Here is a 13,125-nt window from a genome sequence, read left to right as displayed (position 1 = left end):
AACTCGTTTGATTGGTTTATAATGCATAATGTTCAAAATATCTTTAGTTTTCACTTCTGGTTGCTTAAAAAACTGGTAAAATATCTTTAATTACAAAAAACTGCAATTCTCCATGTTTGTAATTAATAAAATTTTTGCACATTATAAATTAAACTAAAAACAGTTTCGTACTGAATGTACTACATTTATTGTTCTTTACTTTGAAGTTATTTAAATTATTTTACAGCTGAAATCATGAGTCAATTGAAGTTAGACCACCATGGAAAACCTGGAAGCACTGGAAAGCCGTTTCGCTCTATTATGGGACCCCTCAGCAATGCGCATTCACGATCCTGTTTCACGAGATTCGAACCTAGGACCTATGAGTCTCGAGCGCGAGCGCTTAACCTCTAGACCACTGAACTGGCTGGCATCCAACTGTGTTAATGTCTAACTTCAACCGATCCACGAAATTGAGCAACCGTTAACTATTATTTTCAATGAGTTACCATCTCACAACAGACTCGGTTGAAACGAAACCCCTATCCAGTGTTTCCAGGTTTTCCATGGTGGTATAACATCAATTAACTCATGATTTCAACTAAAAAATCACTAAAATCTCCACGAAAAAACTCTTCTGATTTAAATTATTGCAAATTATGTTTTGAAGCATCTGATATCTATTGTATTTACAACATTTACAACCTCATCATTTTTCAATTACTAATCATTTAATAATAATATTTCTCGTAGAAAAGAGAAAAAACATCTAAGCAAATACTTTTAATTGGTAAACGTAAATGAAAACAAACTTTTTTCTAAAATTTTATGATTCATAAAGTTAGTTATTTAAATGAGAAATTATTTATTTAAAAATTAGTCAAATTTATATTGTTTACTAAATAACTCATTATTACTTATTTAAACACATAAATATTGGTACAAAGGGGTATCAGATACATATGCGCCACACAAATCTTATTTGATTTGTGTGAGGGCTGTGATACTGCCCAGGTGCCCAAACTGAAACAGGTGGTTTTCTTAGGGGGCCACACCCGGAGTTTTTGACCTAAAGATCTGATTCATAAGGCAGTGCAGCATCATAAAGTGATACAGTCCCATGGTAGCCGGTCACCAACGATTGATTCATACGCCATTTGTTCCATTAGGATACTGGAGCCCATGTACACCATTGGTTTGGAATCAGGGTTTTCCAACTCCCCTAGATGGACCCTCCGTGTCCACCAACCCGGTTAAGGCGCCGAACACTCACTGTTCGTCCTCTCAATTTCATAAATAACAGTAATGCCACGAGAAGGTAGTGAGTAGGACTTCCCTGACAGAGGCTATATACACGTGACCATGTGAGAGCATTTCGAGATGGAGAGCAGACCCTCCCCACTCTTGGCCGTACCAGGGTATTTGAGGGTCATTCATTATAATTCATAATTAATAGAATCTATAGAATTTATTATAAATGTTCTAATTTTATACAATGAATCATAAAACTGATATAAACAAAATCATTAGTCAAATTTGAGTAAATATTTAAAGGAAGAAGTTTGAGAAGAGAAAATAAAAACAAACAAACAAACACTCATTATTTATAACCCACTTCAACATGTAAATGTAAACAAATCGATTTAATGAAATAAGTTAAATACATACTATTGGTAAACATATATTTATGAAAAAAGGAATTGTTGTGCTTTTTCTTTGAAAATAGTAATTATATTTTAACTATAAATTAAGTGTGAAGTTGTAAATTACTGAACAGATGTGAATATAATATTTAATTTTATTTTAATTCTGTGAAATGTTTTCTTATCAGTATAGTGTTGTGAAAACTGTTAAGTTTAGATTGATATCATGAATGGATCAATGTTAGACCACTATTGTAAACCTGGAAGAGATGGACGGCCGTTCCATCCTAGAATGGGAATCTTCAGCAGCACGCACCCACGAACCCACACGTGGGATTCAAACCCGGAATCTTTAGTCTCGCACGCGAACGCTTAACGTTCAGTGACTACCTTCAAAATGAATTTTCTGAAGTTCTAGTGAAGGCCGTGACCGGTGGAGTTCAACTGTGTCTGTTATGAAGCTGTTAATCACTGAAGACAATCGCAGAAGGTCACGCAATATAGTGGATTGCTTGAAGTTAGACATTAACACCGTCGTTCTAGAGGTTAAGTGTTCGCGCGCAAGACGGAAAGTCTTGTGTTCCAACGTTTTTGGTACGTGATCGTGAATGTGCACTGCTAAGGAGTTCCATAGTAGGACGAAATGGTTGTTTAGTGCTTCTAGGTTTTCTATGGTGGTCTGACACTGATCCATTCATGATATCAATCAAATTTTTTTCTTGTTAATCTACTAACATTTGATAATGTTTTGTTTGTTTGAAGTGAAAAATATGTTTTTAATAAAACCTTACTCAGATAATATACTGTACGAAATGTATTTTCTTGGTTGATAAAAAAATAATGTTAAACATGACTGTGATATGCTAATGTGAATAAAAAAAGTATTCATTCTCAGAGTATTTAAACAGATGCCGAATTTAATTATCTTTAAGTGATATCAAACTACGGAAGCATTGTTAATTTTGTGGACTCATATTGATTTACATAACTAGACTACTTGTATATTTGAATGCATATTGATGTTCGATTGCTCTTATCAAGTGTTAACTTCATTACTTTAATCTCGCTCAAGATTTATGTATAAATATTCATGAAGTCATCACCAAGTAATTTAAAGTTGTAATATTGGAGTGTACATTTCTTTCTGAAATAAATATCTCTCGATAGTTTTAAGTTGATTTATATTTTACTACAGTTATTAATAATCAAGTATCATTGTAAAAAAGGAATCATAAATCAAAGATTTTATTCATCGAAACTTGTCGTTAAACTAGTCAGCATTTTTCAAAAGACTTTTACTGTTTTACCGTGTTATAGTATGAAATGTGTTTTACCTTTTTAGACAGACCCACATGTATTTGATGGTATCATTAGAATATGAGCGAGTGTACTATTGAAGATATTTAAATTAGAATCTAAATATTCGATATAGGTGGCTTTTTCAAAATACGAAAATAGAACTACTTCAAAGTAATGTAATTGTTGAGGACGTTAGATCCCGACAACTCGCTTGGAAAAGGTCCTAATTTTGTAATTTGATTCTCAAATTTTTAATTTTGTTTTCGCGCCAATAAAAGCTTAGTTGACCTACAGCTTACATTTCCTACTCTCAAATCCTTGACTGCCATTGGTTGACGGGTTTTTTAGGTACGCTATTTTGTGACTCTCCCAAGGGCATTTCTATCATTGTATAAATAAGCTTGATTTGTGTGCTTAATGACCTCGTATTTGTGGGTGCTGGTAGAATACATTCTCTAGGACTGATCAAGACTTCTTGATCTAGTTATCAGGGCCAGGGACAACGGATTAGAATGGCCTATCGTGTCACTGTGTCTTTGAGCTTCGTCCCGTTTTACCGAGTAAGGTGAACTCGTAAGAGCATCAAACAAATCAGAACTTAAGTGCAAATTAATAATATATTTGTAATATCCCAATGAGTAGAAAAAATTAGATTTCTTATTTATTTATTTATTTATAACAATCTACCCAATGCTCAATTTATTCAAAATTAAGTGCAAATTGCTTGATTGAAAGTCAAGACCGTAAATTGCTTTCAAATCTACCTGATACTAATGCTTTGATTATGGTTTCTGAATGCACAGACATACTGAGCACATTGCATTTGCAATATTTATTCGCAATTAATAATATCTGTCTAATTTTAGGTTCTGGTTACATTCTGTTGGTTTTCTCACTCTCTTTACTTTTGTAAAAATATTGATACCGAATAAAATGTTTTGGCAAATTTTATTATCTCTCACCAAGACCGGGGTCTCCAGACAAAAAGGATTATTGAAAATGGTCAAATATGATATCTTCACTGGTTTCAGTTGATAGTATTGCAAGAATGCAATACACATTGTAAGACAGATTTTCATTTATCTAATCTTTTAGCATCAAGACAGTTACTTGCAGTTTTTTAATGAAACATTACTGTAAACCCATATCTTTACATATTATTGTAAAGTGTTTTGTTGAGCATAATAATACATCTGATGAGAGTATGTGTGGTATTTGTGCGAACTAATGATCTTTTTGTTTGACTTCCAGCTGGTTATGAATTCCAAATATAATACGTTCATCTGTGCTCATAAAGTTCTACCTGCTTTAAACTGTACTATTTCGGGAATCCTTAGTTGGTCTATTAATTCGAATACTTCTAATTATCATAGTATGATTATCGGAGAACTATCAGTGACTCAGAAAGTAGTGTTTACAGCTATATTTTTTATTGGTTTTTTCTTTCTTATGTGTTACCATAAGAAAATGTAGTTGGTATAAAAATAATTTAGAAATGAGGCGATCAGAATCAAGGACGCAACATTTGGGCTTTCGTGCAATATAGAAGTTTAATGTGTAGCAAGCAGTGAATTTACTTTCGTATACTATACAAAACACTTGAAATCATTATTTGCAACCATAGAGTAAAATTTCTAGTGTTTTACTCTAATCCCTAAGTGTGTTTCTCTAGTTCGAATCTAACAGGTAGATCGACGGCTCTCACAAATCCTAACGATTTATTTTAATAAGAATAGCCTAGTAGTATATAGTTGTTTTTGCGATCTACAGGCAGAGTAACCTGTAGAAAACACTAATCGATTTTCTAATAGCGTAAAAATGATTCAAATGTTTTACTTTTATTGTTTCTTTTTCCATAATCTACCAATCTATAAAATTGTTTCCTGATTAACTAAAAACCGTCCAGTACTTTGTCGTGGTTGTTTTAAGCTCGTCCTTGAAGCATACTTTAGTCCATATTGGTTTATTGTTATCTAGCACAAAAACATTTATAAACTAATTAACTGCACAGAAACGTCACGCTGATCAATTCAAAACAAATGGTGACATATCACCAGTACATCTAAACTGTTACAGAATTCAATAAAACTTTTGTAAAAAGTTAAGAGGAAACAAGTAATTCACCCCCCCCAAATAGCTCTATGTAGTTGTTTGGTGTAAGTTTCTTTAGTTTGAAAATAGAGTGTTCTCAGCGTTGTAAGATTGCTTGGTTAAGAGCTATCGTTTGACGCTATTTAGAAGTATACTAAATTGAAGTTTTTTAAACACATAGAAGACCATAAAAGATTCCTTGCATATATAAATATAAACATATCTATGTATAGGCATCAAGGTAACTAAGAAAGGAAACAACTCACAGTGATTTATAAATAATGTTCAATGACATGATATTTTCAATTGACCTATTTAACCTCCAAAGTTTTTCAATAAGTTGCTCAAATGTTTGTGAAATGTATTCGCATCATCATGTATATCTAAAATTGAGATGGTTGCTTCTGTTTGAATGATGACATCAAGTAAACAACTGCTAATTAGTCGTAGTAAAATGTTTTATTTATAGTCGTTTGTTGTACATTCCAGAATAATTATGATAAATTTTCTATTCAAATCTCTTTTTTTAATGGATAATTAATTATGATTTACTTGAGTGTTTACACGGTAGAAAGCATCAATAAATTTAAAATAAACTGGATAAATTTATTGTTCACGTAATTTAATCATTAAATTAGTCAATACGTTTTCTATAATTATAATTTAATGAGGAAGGATAGTGACTAGCAGTGGAATCCAGGACGCGCGTTTCTTCATATTCGGGACTTGTCAGCTGAATATGCATGCATCCCAAAGCTGATGTTCAGCTCGGGACTCGAACCTAGTACCTTCAGCTTCAAACGCAATCACGTTATTCACTCGGCTACTGAGTCCTGATAGCCATCCATCCAGCTGACGAGTCCCAAATAGGAAGAAACGTGCGTCCTGGATTCCACTGCTAGCCATAATTTATCTTTGCTTATAATCCTTGTGAATTAAGGCTATATCAAGGCAATGCGCATATGCGGATGAAAGACTGGTCAATTTCAGTCGGAAATATCAATCGGAAGATTCAAGTAAATAATACCAAGTGAATCATAATTTAATAAATTTAGGAACTTTCAGTTCTGATATATTACCGTGAAAGGGATCTATGTTTAATAAATTTTATGAATCGACTTATAAATACAATGAAAAAGAATACTTCCAAAACTTGATTCATCGTATTTTCTTTAGTGTTTTGAACTAGGATTTATGATGGAACATTGACCACATTTCTATCCATGATGTTGTTTAGCACAAACTTCGAAACATATGAAGCTAAAAATAACTTTAACGTTGTTTAATTTGTACTAACTTTCTTTGTGCACATTCTTTGATTAAACTAAGCATTAATCCTCATTCCTTTAAATCAATTTACAAATAGTTTTGCCCTTATTTTTTAATTATTGAGTGACAAATTACTGTTTTCATCAAATTAAATCAATAGCTTAGTCTTTGTTTGCTTGTGATTCAGAAATTTGAATAAAGTACTGAACCTAGTTCGACTCATTTATTCTCTCTAAAGCCAACAATATTAGATATCTTATTGACAGTGTCGTGAAGAGGATGAATATATAATCCTGTGTATGGTTTTGAATTGTATTATTAGCGAATGACAAAATAATTTGTAATCTTATTCTCTCATAGTGTTATGAGTTTAAATGTACGTTGCTACGGACAGCCGTTTATATACAATTCGTTTAAGATAACCATTATCCCCATAGTATCAACCGTATTGGTAGTTTATTCATTTACAACTTTTGAAAGATTGTTTGCCGACTACTTTTGTATTTTGAAGTTCATAGACTAAACGGAACCCTATACATCTGATTTCCTTGTAAAAAAATGTGAAAATCTGGTATTATGTCAAACCGAACTAGAATAAATAATAAACTTCTGGAATACTGAATCATACTACCTATTTTAGCTTACGTGGAAAATAATGAAAAATTGGATTTTATTTTACTCTAAATTCAAGATTGCTCACCTTTTTAATGTGAGTATATTTACGCATGAGTAAAAAGCCCTACTTCAAATTACGTGCAGCTTGAAAGCATACTGTCTAATATATTTTCTCAAAACATTGTTTTCAGTTCATCTATTTGATTTTCTAGATGGTTAGAATTGTTACAAGTAGCTCTTGTAGAGTCCCTAATTTTAATCCTACGAGAGTTTTGTTAGATTTAGTTACAATCTGTAACATATTATGCCCACTTGAATGAACTCCAGTTGGTTGTATAAACTAATATGATGGCAGTGATCTTAAATAGAGTTTAGAAATATTGGAATTTTAAAAATTTACTTTTTATTTAACCGAAACTCTTGGGTGATCGATCTGTGTAGTGTATACATCAAATAAGATTTAATACGGACACAGTGCAGGTTTCCAAATCTATTTTTATAATATTTACAAAAGCTATGTGATGATCTCAATCAAGAATAATTTGGAACTGGAAATCAATCAAACATTTTCGTATACTAAATTAAAAACCGATCATAGCTAGACAGCTATCGTAAACCAGTAGAACTTGACGGTTATTTCCTTCAAGTATGGGACTTTACGATCACACCATGAAGGATCTTAGCCAGAACCTTCTGTTTTGCGTACAAACACTTGAAATCTAGTCCTTGGTAGTTGGATCATGGATACAAATTATTCCTTGAAAAGTGATTTTATTTTAAAATGAAAAAATTTTGTACATATTTACTTACAGTAAAAGAACAACAAAAATACAATGTATAGTGATAATTTTATTTTGACTTTAACAGTATGCAATTTTATAGTTGAAATCATGAATCAATTGAAGTTAGAACACCATGGACGGCCGTTTCGTCCTAGTACGGGACTCGCTCCCCTTCTGATAATAATCATATGCTCACTAGTGACTGGTTTCAAGAAGTGTTTCCTCAAGTTCTAGTTCGAAGCAGTGACCAGTGGAGTTCAACAGGGTCTGCTGTGAGATAGTAACCCACTGAAGACAATGATGAACGGTTGTTAAATTTCGTGGATTGGTTGGAGTTAGACATTACCACCGTTGGATGCCAGCTGGCTAAGTGGTCTGGAGGTTAAGTGCCCGCGCGCGAGACTGATAGATCAAGGGTTCGAATCGCATAAGGCGGGATCGTGGATGCGCATTGTTGAGGAGTCACACAATAGGAAGAAAGGGCCTTCCAATGCTTCCAGGTTTTCTATGGTGACTTAGCCTCAATTGACTAATGATTTCAACCACAAAATTTAACAGCATGTCTTATAAATTTTGCAATGTGTTTGTTTAAGTGATTTCATGATATTTTTCATATTCTATGCTTTACTTTAAGTTCCATATTTATACATGTTTCTTTATAGAAAAATCTTAAATAATTATATAACAAAAGTAAAGAGAATTTAGGGAGGAGAGATTTCTTTTGGAAAAATCATTAACTTAGGCTATACATTTGTATTTATAGTTTAATGGTAAATATATGTTTATAGAAGGATAGAAAAGGTTGCATTATAAATTGATCCGAGACTCCGATTATCAAATGAGGTTACGTAATAATATTTAATAATTGCTATATACTTCATATTTACTATCTGTTCATTGTAGTAGAGATATTTTCATGGCCTACAACCAGTTCGTTTACTTTTTGTTTATATTTTAAAAAAAGAATCTCAGGATAACTTCTTCTGAGAAATCAAAAAGAGGATTAGTCACTTAAAAAAGAGATTTGGTTAATTTTACTACTTAATTTTGATTTAGGGTTTTAAACTGATTATTATCTAATAAATCACTGGGATTATGTTTATTTTCTCCTTGTGATACATACCGAGTTTTATCAAGTAACTACTCTTTATGAAACTTGAAAATCTAAAGACATTCGATGGTTTGTGAGCAACACATAAATAACAATTTACGCTATCTTTCAAACCATATTCTCAGGGTTTACTTTTTCTTTTTATCATTTCTACCGTAAGCTTTCCATCAAATTCGTTATTTTCATCTGATCTTGCAGATCAGTTATATAAACTTGGTTTGAAATGTATTGCAGTAAGGTTCCATCGTGACAACGTCTGTCTGTCAGTCTAGTGAACATCACTTAACTGACGCATATGATAAAAACAAGGGATTTTCACGTTTGTCAACCCGTTTATTATTAAACACGATACTCCAGAGTTACCATAATCTATATTGAACTAATTTTGAAATAAAGTGTTTTAACCATAGCAAATATAAATTCACTTGATATTGTTTGTTTAAATCTTCCCATTGATGTTTAAAACTGCAATTGATCAGTCTCTTATTGGACATATGAGCATACTGTGCGTATTGCCTCGATATAGCCTTTATTCACAAGCATTTTAAGCAAAGATGGATAGTGGCTAGCAGTGGAATCCAGGACGCGCGTTTCGTCATATTTGGGACTCGTCGGCTGGATGTACCTGCATCTCAGAGTTGATGTTCACTGTGGGACTAGAACTCAGTACCGTTCACTTCAAACGCCATCACGTTATCCACTCAGCTACTGAGTCCTGATATGTGTTCGAATTTCACATGAAACATGGTGAAAATGTAGTACGAAAAGTATAATATGTACGTTAATATAGACCTAATGTACAAACATTATAATCTTAGACTATACTTGTGGATAAAATTACGCATTGTGGTGAATAGTCAAAAGCCAAATATGTCAGAACTCTCATGGAAAAAAATATTTAATACATACACGTATTGTTGTATTGATTGTGTTAAGCAGACTACTGTTTCAAGGTATATCCAAATAAAATAACCAATTAAAACGGATAAATGTATTTTATTGTTGTTCACAAAATAAAAAGGTAGTAATACATTGAATTTTTATTTACTTAATACTCATTAGTGACTGTGGTGCATTTAACCGTATTCTATCTCGTCTATTTCGATGATTTGAGTTTGTTCCAAAACGTAAGTCATTGGCTGTCAGCTTTTCATGTAAGAACCAAACCTTCATGATAGGTAAATAATGAATAAAATTTTTTTGATCCTTTTAGAACTATGCACCTAGTTTGCGCATTATGTGAACTTAAAATGTCATATTAGATATCTGAATACAACTGGTTATACAGGCATTTATCACTTATGAGATCAAGAAAAATCGAACTATAGGATTTCCTGTTCTGAAGAAGATAATTAACAAAATTTTGATGATGTAAAAAGTCCTGATAGAGACTGAAGCTCTTAATCTTGTATTTCATTTGAACAATTTGAAATGGTATGGTGTTTGAGGAAAATTAATTTAAAAATGTGAAAAAGTATATTTTAAGGAAGATTGTTATAGATAATCATTGTTATTTAGAATAAATATTATATAACTTTACGATTAAAGTACAGTATCTTAAAGATCAAACATTACTGAGAATGTGGATTATTATTAGAGAGACAAAATGTTTTTTTAAAATTTAGGAACACTTAAGATAGACAAGAATCAGCTATTTGTTTAGCGCCTCAGAGGGTGGTTCAAACAAGTAATTACATTCCATAACAGTTGAATTGGACCCAGATAGAAAGTATGTTGGCTATTTATAGCTCATAACAGTTAAATAAGTATATTTAACCGGGATATGTACAACTGTTTTTGACAAAAAGTTTGCAAAATCGCAGGATTAAATGTACCAGCTAGTATTATAATAAGATAAATCCAAGTTACTTCAAAGGTGATATGTAGATGTTTAACATTAGTTACATATTACATATAAAACGTTTTACAATAATTCCGACAATTATATTGTAGGTTCCTATTTTGCTTACAACATGACTAGTGTATTTGTTACTATGGTAGCATTTCTCATATTCTATACCGAAACACCAATTCAATTTTTTTAGTCAAACGTAGCGATGAATATGTCCCAGAAACACCAAACATACGTGTATATAACTAAAGTTATACTATTTTTAATTCGTTTTTTTTAAAACTGAAATTCGATATGCGCTACATTTAACATGAGAAAAATATCAAAAGTATACAGAAATAATTCTGTAAAATAATGCATTACTATCACCATTTTTAACCATTTGCTTATTAAACTAAGTTCCTGAGCTAAGATATTTGAAATAGCTGCAAAAAATACCCAACTCCGCCTGTAGCTCTTATAGAGTTACTGCCGGTCCCAAGCCCGGGTAAAGGAGGAGGGTTGTGCATGGGGTTAGCGGCCCCATCATGTAGAAAACTAACTCGCTGAAGAAACGCTAACCAGAACTGGTGGGCGGCCTATGCTCCTCCACGAGGGGTAACAGGCATAAGTAAGTAACAAAAAATACCCGGTCGTATTATTATTTATTTAGGTATCACTACAACATTCAACTATAAGTATGACTCGTTTTCAATCTAACTTGTATTCCTTCTTTTTAAATTCAAGTTTGCCAAAACTATTACCAATATAATATACTATGAAGTAGTTAAATGATGAACAGACGAAATACATGTAAACGTTTGGTTCAGTTTGAATCACATTTTTACCTGTGGATATAAGTAGCTTTAACTAAACACATAGATAAAGCTTTTATTTGAAAATGATTAATAAACGTTGAGATGATGACTTGCAATAGTATAGAAATTCTATTAATTGTTATAGTTTTGTAAAGTTGATAAAAATGACGAACATTACGATAACAGTTGTCATTTCGTTGAAAATTTCAGAGATCACTGAGTTTCATAGTTTAGAAAATTGGCAGCATTATTCAATATGTAAAATTATAGTCATAAACAGCTTTCGGATGTCACGTTGACACACTATCATAAGACCAAAAGTAATAAGATTTTAGGCCTCTGCAATCTAAATACATTTGTTTCTAGGTAGAGTAAAAGGTGGTTAGCGGTGAAATTCAGGATATATGGTTTGTTTTATTTGGGAGTAGTCAGCTGAATGCACTTACATCCTAAATTTGATGTTCACTTCAGAAAGTGAATCCAGTACCTCTCGCTTCAAACGTCATCCCGTCAACCGTTTACCTATCCAGTTCAGATAACCACTGGTATGTGGAATGGGGTGAATTTTTATTCATTTGTATTAATTGTTTGAATCTTTTCGCTGATGTTTAAGACTTCAATTGATCAATGTCTGTCTAGAATCAGTATCTATTTGAATAACGCAGTGAAACTTGAGACCAAAGGTACTGTATTCAAATATCAATGTGAACATCAACTCAGGAATGTGGGTACATTCAGCTGATGAGTCTTTTGGGAGACGAAACCCTTGTCCTAGATTCTAATGTCAGCCACTATTGACGTCGCTTAATATTAAAATGACGTTCTTAGTGATCTCAATTATCACTTTCTAGGGAAATAATTTAAATTTAACAAAGTATCATTGGGAAAAATAACTGATTGTAAAATTCATTCAAATAAATATGGTATATAGTTGAGATCCTGAGTCAATTGAAGCACTGAGCAGCTTTTGAAACAGAAGTACAAAGGTTCAATGCAATCTTCCTTCGAGATACTAACAAGCTCAACGAATTCAAGATAACTCTCAACAACAGGTTCCAAGCCTTACAGAATCTACTGAAAGAATAAGAAACTACTATGGAGGACAGCTGGAAAGGGATCAAAGAAGCATTACCTTCAATGTGTCAGGAGGTTATGAGTTGCAAGAGGCATCATCATAAGGAATGGATCTCTATGGGAACCCTGGACAAGATTCAGAAGGGAAGAATAAGAGGACAGCAATTAACAACAGTCGAACACGTGCAGAGAAAGTCAAGCCACAAGCAGACTACGCGGAAGCAAACAAGGAAGCGAAGAAGTGCATTAGGGCTGACATGCAGAAATACCTGGAATAGCTAACAACAATGGTGGAAAGATCTGCAAGAGAAGGAAATATGAAACAACTATATGGTACAACGAAGAAACTGGTAGAGAAGTATAGTTAACCAGATCAATCAGTCAGGAACAAAGGAGAAAAGACAATCACTAAGATGCCAGAACAGAGGAAAAGATCGATAGGATACTTCGAGGGACTGTTGAATAGACCAACCCCAATGAATCCACCGGTCATCGAAGCAAGACTCACAGACCTTCCTATAGATGTTAGTCTACCAACGATCGAACAAGTCAGCATGGCCGTCACACAAATCAACAGTGGGAAAGCTGCAGAACCTAAACACATACAAGCTGA

This window comes from Schistosoma mansoni, chromosome 1, assembly GCF_000237925.1.
Source record: "Schistosoma mansoni strain Puerto Rico chromosome 1, complete genome".
NCBI classification, from domain to species: Eukaryota; Metazoa; Platyhelminthes; class Trematoda; order Strigeidida; family Schistosomatidae; genus Schistosoma; species Schistosoma mansoni.
Note: the sequence above shows the minus strand (reverse complement) of the source record.